The following is a 14428-nucleotide window of genomic DNA, read 5'->3' on the forward strand; positions in this document are numbered from 1 at the left end:
TATCTTACTTATCTCCCTTAGCAAAATCCCCTTGAGGTCCAACCATGTTGTTACAAATGGCAATATTTCATTCTTTTTTGTGACTAAATATTATTCCATTATATATAAAAATATATATCATAATGTTTTAAAGATTTTATTTATTTGACAGTGAGAGAGCACAAGCAAGGCAAGCAGCAGACAGAGGGAGAAGCATACTCTCCACTGAGTAGAGAGCCCAACATGGGGCTTGATCCCAGGACCCCAGAATCATGACTTGAACCGAAGGCAAAGGCTTAACTGATTGAGCCACCCTGGTGCCCCTATATTGCAATTTCTTTATCCATTCATCCATCGATGGACATTTAGGTTGTTTCTATAACTTGGCTATTGTAAGTACCGTTGCAATAAACATGAATGTGCAGATACATTTTACAGTTAATGTTTTTTTTTTCTTCAAATAACTTCCCAGAAGTATAATTGCTGGGTCATACAGTAGTTTGATTTTAAATTTTTATGGAACCATCCTGTTGTTTTCTATAGAGCTGCACCAATTTGCATTTCCATCAACAGAGCTTGAGGGTTCCCTTTACTCCACAACAATTATATCTAGTCTTTTTGATAATAGCTATTCCAACAAATCTGAGTTGATATCTCATTGTGATTATGATTTGCTTTCCCTGATAATGATGTCTAATATGTTTTCATGTATTTTTTGACCAACTGTCTGTCTTCTTTAGAAAAAGTGTCTATGTAAATCTTCTGTCCTGTCCATTTTTAAATCTTATTTTATGTTGTTATTTTTTGCTGTTGAGTTTTTATATATTTTGGATGTTAACTGCTTATCAAATATATGTTTTACAATTTTTTTTCCCATTCAGTAGCTTGTCTTTTCATTTTGTTGCTAATTTCTTTTGCTGTACTGGACTTTCTACCTTTATGTAATCTCACTTGTTTATTCTTGCTTTTGTTGCCTTTGCTTTTAGAGTCAAATACAAAAAATCACTAAGACTGATGTCAAGGAGGATACTGCCTCTGTTTTCTCTTAGGAGTTATATGGTTTCAGGTCTTACATATAAGTCTTTGATCCATTTTGAGTTAATTTTTGTGTACAGTGTAAGATAATGGTCCAATTTTATTCTTTTGCATGTGACTGTCCAATTTTCCCAGCACCATATTTCTTTCTTAATTTCACCCAAAAGTACACTATTAGTGTATATAAATGCAACAGATTTTTTACATATTAATCTCATATCCTGCAACTTTACTAAATTTGTTTATTTTAGCAGTTTTTAAATAGAGTCTTTGGGGTTTTTCTGAATACAATATCATGACATCTGCAAATTGTGATGGTTTTAACTTTTCTTTTCCAGTTTGGATGCCTTTTATTTCTTTATCTTGCCAAAAACCACTGGATAAATCTTCTAATAATGTTTTGAATAAAAGTGGTGAGATGGGGTATTTTTCTTATTCCTGATCTTAAAGGAAAAGACTTTAGTTTTTCATCATTATGATGTTAGCTGTGGGCTTGTCATAATTAGCCTTTATTATGTTGAGGTACATTCACTCCATACCTGTTCTGTTGAAGATTTTTATCATAAACAGATGTTGAATTTTGTCAAATGTTTTCTACATCTATTTAAATGATATTATGATTTTTTTTTTGTTATTTTTTGTTTGTGTGATATACATCGCATTAACTGAAATGTGAAACTTGAACTACCTTTCATCCCTGGAAAAAAGTCCCACTTAATCATGGTGAATGATCTTGTTAGTGTAATGTTGAATTTGGTTTGCTAATAATAAGTTAATGATTTTCACATCTATGTTCTTCAAATACATTGGCTTGTAATTTTCTTTTTTTGTGACATCCTTGTCTGAATTTGGTGTCATGATAATGCTGACCTCAAAATGAGTATGGAAGGGTTCCCTCCTCTTTTTCTGGAAGAGTTTGGGAAGGGTTGGTATTAATTCTTCTGGAATGTTTGATAGAATTTACCACTGACACTGTATGGTCCTGAAATTTTGTTCCTTGGCACATTTTGATTACTGATTTAATCTCCTTCCTGTAATTGCTCTGTTCAGATTTTTTATTTCATCACGATTCAGTCTTGGTAGGTTGTATGTTTCTGGGAATTTATTCACTTTTTTCTAGGTTGTTCAGTTTGTTGGCATATAATTGTTTGCAGCAGTATCTTACGATCTCTTGTATTTCTGTGGTATCATTTATAATATCTCTTTCATTTCTGATTTTATTTATTTGAATCGTCTCCTTTTTTATCTTGGTAAGTCTAGATTTAGCTAAACATTTTGTTTATGTTCTCAAAGAACCAACTTTTCGTTTCATGGATCTTCTCTATTGTCTTTTAAGTCTATTTCATTTATTTCCATTTTAATCTTTGTTATTGCCTTCCTTCTAATAACTTTGGTTTCTACTGTTCTTTTTTTTTCTAGGTCCTTGAAGTATAAGGTTAGGCTGATTATTTGAGACTTTTCTTTTATATTTCACAGACTAAAAGTGAAGGGAGAAAAACGATACTGGAGTAGCTATACTTATATTAGACAAAATACAGTTTAAAACAAAGACTTTATGAGAGACAAGAGGGTGTTACATAATGATAAATGGGTTGATGAGGGAGCAGAAGACGAGCTAAGCACAAAGTACAAGCTGACTGACACCCAGGAACCACCCTTCCATGGCCCAACCCCACTCCTGGGTGGGGAATGCATGACATTAATCCAGGAAGCTCCCAACAGTCTTAATGCTTTGCTAGACAGAAAAACAACCTGTGAGTCTTCTTTAACACATGAAAATCCCTTTGAAACCTCTCTTTTCCTTATCACCCCCAACTCCCAGGTATATAACCAGCCACCTAGCATGACCCCAGTGAAGCAGCTCTTTCTGCCTACAGTTCCTGTCCCACTGCTTTAATAAAACCACCTTTTTGCACCAAAGACATCGTAAGAATTCTTTCTTGGTCACTGACTCTGGAACCCCACCCACCAAACCTCACCTGTATTCCAAAACTACTTCAGGGATCAATCCAACAAGAAGGTATAACATTTATAAATATTGATGCACTCAACTTAGAAGCATCTAAATATATAAAGCAAACATTAACAGACCTAAAGGAAGATCTGGATGGCAATAAAATAGTATTAGAGGGCTTTAGTACTCCACATACAACAATGAGTTTATAGAGACAGAAAATGAATACGGAAAACTTGGCCTGAAAAGACATGCTAGACCAGATGGACTCAAAAATAGCAAGAGAATACATATTCTGTTGTCAAGTGCACATGAATCCTTTTCCAAGATAGATCATAAGTTAGACAACAAAAGAAGTCAAAATAAATTTAAGAGGACTGAAATTATATCAAGTATCTTTTCTTCCCACAATGACATGAAACTAAAAATCAATAACACAAAGAAAACTGGAGAACTCACAAGTATGTGGAGAATAAATTACAAGCTACTGAGAAAGCATTGGGTCAGAGAACAAATGAACAGACAAATTAAAAAATACCTTGAGATTAAAAAAAATTGGAAATGTAACACTTCAAAATTTCTGAGATGTCCCAAAAACAATTCTAAGAGAAAAGCTGATAGCAATAAATACTTACTTACATCATGTATTTTAAAAATGTGCATGGACGATGAGGCTTCTACTTTCCAAAATATTCGTAAATTTTCAGCTTGTTAACACTCACTTCATGGGAATTGAAGAAGTGTGCATTTCTTGGAAAATATTTAAATCAAAACTTCAAGCAGTGTTTGAGTAGTAACAAATTTCTCACAAAACTCAAGAACACTTCACTTTAATTCTGCCTTCTTATACCCTAATCTTACCTTTTTAATTTATGAAATTATGTTTTGATGTACAAAATAAAATTATCAGGGGTTACAGTGGTTTCATATTGTTTTATACAAATAATTTGATGATGATGATAGTGTGAGATAATTTTGATATAATAGATTACATTAACTCCTATATATTTGGAGATCTTATGAATATCTAAAAAAAAAAGTTTTGTAGTTAGTATAAGAAAGTACAAATTAAAAGCTGTATCATAATAGCCATGTTTTCTTTCTGCATGTTAATGTTGTTCTCAAATTTAGCTGCTTATCAGAATGGCCTATGAAGTTTTTAACAACTACTAAAACTCGAGTCAAAAAGCAGCTTATAAAATAAGAATTTCAACATCTGGTTGAGTAATTATGGTAGTAAGAAAATCTGTGTAGATCTGTGGTAACAAAAGTCAAAGAAACTTGTTTTCTCACTTCTCTCATACACATAAAATCTCACCAAATTTGTATTATCATAATATATTTCAGATAAAATAACATAGTTGCTTTTTAAATCCACAGAACAGTTCATTTTCTTTTCTTTTCTTTTTTTTAAATATTTTATTTATTTGACAGACAGAGATCCCAAGTAGGCAGAGAGGCAGGCAGAGAGAGAGAAGGGAGGAAGCAGGTTCCCCTCTGATCAGAGAGCCTGATGCAGGGCTCGATCCCAGGATCCTGGGATCATGACGTGAGCCAAAGACAGAGGCTTTAACCCACTGAGCCACACAGGCGCCCCAAACAGTTCATTTTCTTAGGCTGAATAAAATCTATTTTCCCTCCTCAGGCCCTTAATTTTGCTCATCAAAATTTAAAATCTTGATTCCTGGAGTTGTTTTCTATACCAATCTATGTTATTTTATTTTTACTTGATGGCAATAAGAGATTTCCATAATATAGTCCAAATTTTCAGTCAGTTCTGTTTTCAAAAACTTTTAAGTCTGTGTTAAAATGTCTAGGAAAATATCCCACATTTTTGTTCTGTCCTTGATGTATCAATACAGTTGGTCAGACCCCAAATTCATTAATCCAGAAATTTCAGAAACTTTCAGAATTTCCTCACCATAGTGAGGAAATAAATTCACTAAGTTCTATTGTGAACACAGAGAAGGTAGTGATGGGAGAGGGAGTACAATATATTTGGAAAGTTGGAGAAAGTGGGTCTTTAAAATTTAGTTGAATCACTGTCAGTTTACCATTTTATTCACATAAAGCTTTTTCAAATTATTTGCTACTTTCAAATAAAAAGAAAAGTGGAGGATTAGAAGACTTTTGGGCATTTTCTTACCCTGATTCAATGTTTTGGGGCTATAGTTGCCCAAGTTTTTCAAAAATAAGTTTGGGAAAGATAGTACTTTTAGTGGCCATTATCAACAGTCTTTCTGTAATTATATTGGACATTGGCAAAGGAAATGAAAAATTCCAAAGAACAGTAAACTTGGATTTTAAGCCAACAAGTTTTCCTCAAGAGAATTATGCAGGAATAACCAACCAATTATTACCTTTTTTTTTTTTTTCCTCAAGGCTTTTTATCGTGTATGTGTTTCCCTTTCCCCAACCCACCTTCCTTTAAATGGACAGCGGCACATTTTCAATTGCCTTAAAGCAATAAGCCAGCAAACAAACAATAACCGTGTTAACTTAGCAAACATAAGCTCACAATGAAATTAAATATAGCAGTATAAAATGTGGCTTATAAAAATAAGTATCAAGATCATTACACTAAAAACCCCTTTATTACCCAAACTCTTAGGATGAAATTTTGGACATGCCGTTAATAGGTTCAATGTAAGTAAAAGAATAATATCCCAAATCTGTAAAATGTGAACACAACCTAATTAGAGGTAACAGACTCTTAAATCATGATCATAAAGTGACAATAATTCTAATATTTGCCAATCATGTTTATCTGAATGACATATGCATATGCTGAGAAAAATAAAATATATCCTTACAATAATGTTTTAATAAATTGTAAGTTTCAAAAACTATGGAAGAGGTAGATTTATGCACATTTGTTTTACTGATTTTCTGCATGCATTTGTGACACATAATTTCACCTTACCTTCCATGCTTTACTGTATCTGTTTTAATCCCTGAGTCTTAGTTGTCTGGTGCTAGGTTAAAGGCTACTCAGAGAGACACAGTCAAGTCCTTAAAAAATCTTTTCAGGACACTATTATCTGCTCCCACCATCAAGTATCCATTGTTCAGTGTTGAAACTCAAGATATGCCTTCACAATCAAATTCAAAAGAAGAAAACGGCTTTACACAGCAGGTATACTAGTAAAGTTGTTTAAAAATCTAGTCCTTAAGAGGATAATGGAGATAAGGTGAGTAAAACTGTTAACCTAGCAATCAGTAGAAGGTACTATTCCTACTTTGTACTTTGTGAAAGAAAAATAACTTTTTAAAGAACCTGATTTTTAAAGTGATGTTTTTAGAAGACTAATCGGAATAACGTTCTCATACTGCCCTCAATCTGTAAAAAGATGACAGATTGGCTCCTTTTACTGTGAAAGGGGTTTTCTCCCATCTTTTAGAAAAAAAAAAAAAAGTAGCAAATAATGTTAAATAAATGCTATACAAAAGGTTTAGAAGGCAAAGAAATGAAGAAAGAAATGCATAATAAAATTTGCCTCATGAGAGCCCTAGGGGAAATAGATGTTATCTAACAGTCAAATATCTAATCAGGGAAGAAAATGTTTTACACACCATTACCTGATCCTGTATTAAGAGAATGGAAACAAAACAAAACAAAACACACAAATGTATTTACCTAACATTATTACATTAGAATAAATTTCTAAAAGTTGTGCCAAAGGGAATTAACATCTCTAAAGCTTTTGCCAACAGCACCCTCAAAACAGAAATAAAAACAAACAAAAAAACTCCATTTGCAATTCTCCTGTCCATAAAGAAACAGATTCAATAGATGGAGTTTTCTGCTCCTTTGATTAAGTCAAATTCTCAAGCAATTGATCATCAGAGCGCAATAAAAGATAGTTTTGATTTACTTATTATAACAAACTCAGTATAACAATTACCAAATGTTTTTGTCTCTGCCCCTCCACTCTTTCCTAGAGAAGCAAAGGCCCTTTCTCACCTCCAGTCACAAGAATGGGTGAATGACACAAGCTGAACCAATCACAGTATCTTAGCCTCTGAACTTTGTGATACAAGGATGGACAAGTCAGTGCAATCAGACTCCCCCAGATTCCTTCACCCATTCACCGCAGCTAGTGGGAATTCTTCTGCTCCTCTCTGATTATGAGAGAGTGGAAGAGTATGGATTTAACCACAGAACTACTTGTGGTCCTATTTTCTGCAAAATGTAGAAAACTTAGTTTTGATAAACCAAGTGGAAGCTATGAATTAGACATATGTCATCATGAAAAATGAAGAGTGAGAGCAAAAGAGGAAAAAAAAAAAAAAAAGGAAGGGAGAAACCTGGTTTAAATTTTTTAGATGCAATCATTTCAACATGTTTTCTGATCTCTCAATAGTTTGGTGGCATGAAGGATTATATCTTCCCATTCTGTTAGCTTACCGGACTAATACTTATATAATTTCTACCTAAAATAACTATAAAATTTTAGCTTTTCTTTAATGAGTGTATTTTCTACATTCCAGTAAGCTTTAAAGATATAGTTCATTTCCTTGGTCTTTCTTATTTTTTTTATTTTTTTAAAAATTTTATTTATTTATTTGACAGAGATCACAAGTAGGCAGAGAAGCAGGCAGAGAGAGAGGGGCAAGCAGGCTCCCTGCTAAGACAGCAGGATGCAGGGCTGGATCCCAGGACCCTGGGACCATGACCTGAGACAAAGGCAGAAGCTTTAACCCACTGAGCCACCCAGGCACCCCTCTTTGGTCTTTTTTAAACAACATACAATTACTACTTATTTTTTTAGGTTTAAAAAATAAATATACATTTTAGGGGTTTAGGCTTATAACACCTGTGTTATATTTCAATTCAGGTTTTCCCCTTCTTTACTGAAAGAATATAGAAGTTCTATTTTCAAGTTTTATTTCTTAGTATAAGCAAAATTCAAAATCCTAGATTAATTTTCCTAAGAATTTTAAATCAAAACACTTTTCAATAAAAATCTTATTTGACAGAGAGAAACACAGCGAGAGAGGGAACACAAGCAGGGGGAGTGGGAGAGGGAGAAGCAGGCTTCCCACTGAGCAGGAAGCCCAATGCTGGGTTCAATGCAGGGCTCAAACCTGGGGATCATGGGATCATGACCTGAGCTGAAGACAGATGCTTAATAACTGAGTCACAAGGCTAACTTAAAAATCTTAGAAAAACTACCAATAAAGTATGAATGCTATGTCAATATCATAGAAAGAAAGTAAAACTTGGGGCACCTGGATGGCTCAGTAGTTAAGTGTCTGCCTTTGCCTCAGGTCATGATCCCAGGTCATGATATGGAGCCCTGTATTGGGCTCCCTGCTCAGCAGAAGCCTGCTTCTCCCTCTCCTACTCCCCTTACTTGTGCTTCCTCTCTCACAGTGTCTCTCTCTCTGTCAAATAAATAAATAAAATCTTTTAAAAAAGAAAAAAATAAAATAAAACTGGATATTTTTCTGGTTGAAGCAGGTTGGGTGTCTGGAGGGGTATGTACTGGGTTTAACCTAGAATACATGTAGCAACCTCAATATCATCTCAATGAAATCAATAAATCCATTGTTGGAAATCAGTGAATATACACCATATTATTAACGAGGTATCACACTTGATCTTCAAAAATTTATTACAAAATTATACCAGACTTTACTAGAAGAGTGGAAAATAGGTCTTGCTTTCAAAAAATTCTCATGGTAAACTTAAATATAGAAACACTTCCTTGTGTATATGATAGTGCAAACAAAATATAGGTCCCTTGAAACATCAATTCTTTTTTTAAAAGTAAGGGAATAATTTTAAATTTATGTGTACTTAAAGTTACTTTTAGCTGAGATGTATGAATCTTGGTGGTTTGGCTGAAATTGTATAGGTAGTATTTTGATAAATAAGTATATCTCCTTATTGAATATGTTTTATATAATTTTTGATAGTGCAAATGTCTATGATATTATTTTTTATATGCACATGGTTATGTTTCATTGCTTTAAATACTTATATAACATGAGTTTTGGGGAAAAAATGGCCTTTGTAGTTTTCTTTGCTTATATTTTGATATATGTTTAAATGTGAACTCTGTTTTTTTAAAGGTAAAATGCATACTTAGAAGAAGAAGCTTCAGTATATATTGAAAATAATGTCCTGGGGTATCTGGCTGGCTCAGTCATTAAGCATCTGCCTTTGGCTCAGGTCATGATCTCAGGGTCCTGGGATCAAGCCCCACATTGGGCTCCCTTTTCAGCCGGAAGCCTGCTTCTCTCTCTCCCACTCCCCTGCTTGTTTCCCTCTCTCGCCATGCCTCCCTCTGTCAAATAAATAAATAAGATCTTGAAAAAAGAAAAAAAGAAAAGAAAATCCTTAATATAATAAGGAAAATCAAAATATTCTGAAAAATTTGTGAGATTTTTGAGACACATACTCTAAGTTTTCCATACCACCCATGACAATAAATAATATTATTACATGCCCCCAGCTATAGTTATTAAATGAGGAGTAAGTGGTAATTGATTTACAAGGTATAGGAAACACTTAATATTATTTTCAAATATATTTTCTTGAATCGGGAGATACAAATGATACTAACTTTGGTATGTATTATGAGAAAATGCTTGGAAAAGGAAAGGTGTGAAATATTATCATGGTAATACTTAACTTCAATCACTATCCTTTTTTTTGAAACTGACAAGAGAATTGTGGTTATAAGCTACACAAAAACATCAAAATCAACAAAACTCATAAAATTGTTTGTTACTTCCTTAAAGAATATTATTGCCTTGAACAGAAATTAGTAGTCCTAAGATTAAAATGCTGCTCTTGATAAGCCTTTTATTGTCAAGATGCCAAATCTTTAAGGTGAGTAAAGTAACCAAGGTGGTAATAAGAGACCTCATTAAACTATGCAACTAAAAGTAATAAAATGTATTTTTAGTATTTCTTAATGTAATGTCAAATTACTATTTTTAAAATAAATGGATCAGGGTGCCTGGGTGGCTCAGTGGGTTAAGCCTCTGCCTTCGGCTCAGTTCATGATCTCAGGGTCCTGGAATCAAGTCCTGCATCAGGCTCTCTGCTCAGCAAAGAGCCTGCTTCCCCCTCCTCTCTCTGCCTGCCTCTCTGCCTACTTGTGATCTCTCTCTCTCTCTCTCTGTCAAATAAATAAATAAATAAATAAAATATTTTTTTAAATAAATGCATAAATAAAATGGATCAGATATTAACGATTTTGCTATAATGCCAGTTTTAATAATATGCTTTGAATAAGATATTTCTGAAAGATACATCTGAAATCACATTAATTTTGCAAGTGCTAATAATTGAAACTTACAAATTATATTTTAATGAATTCAGCAGAACTCTTTTCTCTGTCTCCTTACTTATTCTTCTCAGAATCCTTCCATCATCTGCTTTTTTAGTACTTCCCCAATTCTTTTTTGGGAAATGTCCTTTTTCCATTCTAGGGTGTGTGAAAAGTTTTTCAGTCAGGCTGTCCTACCACCTCTTGGCTTTGATAAGCTATTCTGATAGCTACTCCTATAAATTAAATTCTTAAGTAAAATATTAGTTTCTGTGAGTATGGTAACAAATTATCACAAACCTGTTGGCTTTAAACAACAGAAATTTGTTCTCTCAAAGTTCTGGAGGCCAGCTGTCCAAAATCAAGGTGTTTGCAGAACTGAGTTCCCTCCAGAGGCTCTTTAAAAAATTCGAGTTCTACTAAATCTATGTTCTTGAATAAGAGTGTATGATACAGTAGAGTTGGAGCAGATAAATCAAAGCCTATACAACTTTCTAGACCAAGCACTGACAAAAACAGTTTTAAACACCTTGTGAGACACAAATGAAATGGAGTAAAAATAATGACAACTTTTTAACTAGAGCAAGGTGGGTGAGTACTGAAATGTAGAAGAGAATATAATTATGAGCCAGTGGTTTTATTCTTAAGGTATGCATGGGAGGTGATGAAATTAACCAGGATCTTATAGCAGTGCACCTAGAGTGCAGGTGATCATTTTTTTAATATAGTCAAAAGTATTCCTGCTGCTACTAAGTCAACCCTGCTAAACATTATTTTTTTTTAGCTATTTCTCTTTTCTTGTACAGAAAAAAATACCTATGTACCAATGTCACTTAAGCATGACACTGTCACCATTTAGCTTCTTATCAACTATATGCTAATTACAAACAGAAGTATTATAGTGTGCAGTACAAAAGTCTCTAGAAAAGCTTCTTTTCTTTCCTTCCTTGTGCCTAGCTGCTCAGGTTTTCATTTTATCAGAGATACTTTCTATATTGGAAATTTCTAATCTTTTTTGTTTTATTTTGTCTTGCTTCTCGGAGCCAAAGCTTATACTAAAAATGTGTATGTTAAGTGGTCAGAAAGCAAGAGAGAAAGGAGGAAGGATTGTTCTCAGTTCTCCAACAGATCAGAGAATATTTTGCACCAAAGTTTTCTCTATTGATTTTTTTTGTTCATTGAGGTGATAATACACTAATTTCTTTTAAAAAAATGTTTATTAAAATTAAAAACATATGTTTAACCAATAAATGATATGAATGTTTAATAGTAGCAGAATATTTAAATAAATTATATCAACTGTAATATTCAGCACATATGAAAAGAAATAATCATAATTTTATGCACTGTATATTTTGCATAACCATGGAGAAAGAATGTTGAAAGATAAATATCAGGCTGTTAAAAGTGCTTGGCTTTGAAGTGAAATGACAACATATAGATTTGGAAGTATGAATTAAAAGCCATTAACTACATGTAAGTGTACATTTTTAATTGGTTACAATAAAAATACATTTTAATTAAATTATAACTTTTCATTAAAAGATCGTAAAAGGGTACATATTTGAAGTAGATGGGTTCCTTGTGAATGCCTTCCAGATTTGCATCAGAAATTTATTGAGAAGAATAGTAAAAAGGATATGCATCCAATTAATAACTTAATCCCTGCTTTTGTCTTTGTCATTCATTTATTACATTGCCTGGAGGAAATGACTTTATGCATTGGTAACTCAATTTTCTTATATGTCTGTCAATAGAGAAGGGGACATAATTCTATGGTAGGCAGAATAATGATCTTCCAAAAATATGTGGGCCTAAGCACCAAAAACTGAGTATGTTTGCCCTAATGTGGGAAAAAGGACTTCAAAATGTGATTATGAACTAAGGATCTGAAGATGAGAGATTTTTCTAGACTACCAAAATGGGTCAAATAAATCAGATGAGTTGTTAAAATTAGAGAACCTGGAGCACCTGGGTGGCTCAGTGGGTTAAAGCCTCTGCTTTGGCTCAGATCATGGTCTCAGGGGCCTGGGATCCAGCCCCACACTGGGCTCTCTGCTCAGCAGGGAGCCTGCTTCCTCCTCTCTCTCTGCCTGCCTCTCCACCTACTGGTAATCTCTGTCTGTCAAATAAATAAATAAAATCTTTAAAAAATAAAAATAAATAAATAAAATTGGAGAACCTATCCTTGCCGTGGTCAGAGGGAGATGTGACTACTCAAGAAGGATGAGAAATCAATCTAATGTTGCTGGTTTTGAAGGTGGAGGAAAGGGGCTCAAATCCAAGGAATGCAGGAAACCTACAGAAGCTAGAAAAGTCAAGGAAGGAAATAAATTCTCTCCTAATGCCTCCAGAAAAGTTCCTAGCCTGCCAAAATCTTGATTTTAGCTAAAAGAGGCCTGTTCCAGACTTCTGACATAAATTTGTGGGGCATCTGGGTGGCTCAGTGGGTTAAAGCCTCTGCCTTTGGCTCAAGTTGTGCATGATCCCAGGGTCCTGGGATCCAGCCCAGGTCCTGGGATCCAGTTCTGCATCAAGCTCTCTTCTCAACAGGGAGCCTGCTTTCTCCTCTCTCTCTGCCTGCCTCTGCCTACTTGTGATTTCTGTCAAATAAATAAATAAAATCTTTTAATAAATAAATAAATAAATAGAACAGCAAATTTGTGTTTCTTTAAGCAACTTAAACTATGACAATTTGTTGTGGCAGCTGCAGAAAACTAATGCAATCTCTAATATTACTTTCAAATATATTTTAGACAAAAATCCTTTCCTTTTTCTAGTTTAAAATTGTCTTTACCACCTTCTTTCTGTCTAATAATTACAAATTACTTTTTATAAGATCAAATATTTTGACTTTAGTGAGATCAAATTCCAATAATATAAAAGTAAACAAAATGGACCTCTAAGAATATGGATTAATTCATTAACTAGCATATTTAATATTTTAGAATGTGTGAAGTATACATTTCTATATGAAAAGTTTTAAATTTTGGAGTGTTTACTTTTATAACAACATAAATAATCCTAAAAACTTAATATTATCGTTCCAGTGTTCTCATTTATGTGTAAAATTAATAGTACCATGTCAGGTTTACTGTGTACTGAAAGTAGCAAATTTTACTTCTAAAGTGGTTTGTGATCACTGATATACTTTAAGCCTATGCATATAAGATTCAGAAAGGGAAGTGTTAATCTGTCTTATTCTCAGTAACTGGAGCATGCATGGTATGTATTAAGTAATCAATAATTCAATGAATAATTAATATATAAGAAGTATAATTATTATCGGGATAGCTATATCCAGATAATATATTATCTGCTATTTGTTCAAAACACAAATAAATATTTTATTACTTTATAATAATTGTATAGAAATTTTAAATGTTTAATTTTTACTATTATTATTTTTTTAGTGTCAAGTTTTCATTTAAAGTCTGGTTAACATAGTGTAATATTAGTTTCAGGTGTACAATTTAATGAGTCATCACTTATATACAACATTCAGTTGTATGTAACATAATAAGTGTCTGCCTTAACACCAACCACTCATTTAACCTATTCTACTCACCTTCTCTCCAGGAACTTGTCTATTTGTTCTCCATAGTTAAGTCTGTTTTATGGTTTGTCTCTCTATTTTTCTTCCCAGGTTTGTTTTCTTTAATTCCACATTAGTGTAATAATATGGTATTTGCTTTTCTCTGACTGACTTATTTGGCTTAGTATAATACTGTCTAGCTCCATCTACATAATTGCAAATGGCAAAATTTCATTCTTTTTGATACCTGAATAATATTCCAGTGTGTGTATGTGTCATATATATATACATATAACACATATATACATATATACGTATGTGTATGTGTTATATGTATATATACACACACACACACATATGGGATATATATACAGTATATCTATACAATAACTATACAATATGCATAGGATATATATGGTATATATTGATATATATACATATGATATATATACAATATATCTACACATCTATATTATATATAGATACACACACACATGCACACACACACACACACACACACACACACACATTGTCTTCTTTATCCATTCTTCTTAATCCAGTCAATGGATATTTGGGGTCTTTTGATAATATTACTATTGTTGATCATACTGCTATTAACATTATGGTGCATGTGGCCCTTTG

Source organism: Mustela nivalis, assembly GCF_964662115.1.
Source record: "Mustela nivalis genome assembly, chromosome: 4".
NCBI lineage: Eukaryota > Metazoa > Chordata > Mammalia > Carnivora > Mustelidae > Mustela > Mustela nivalis.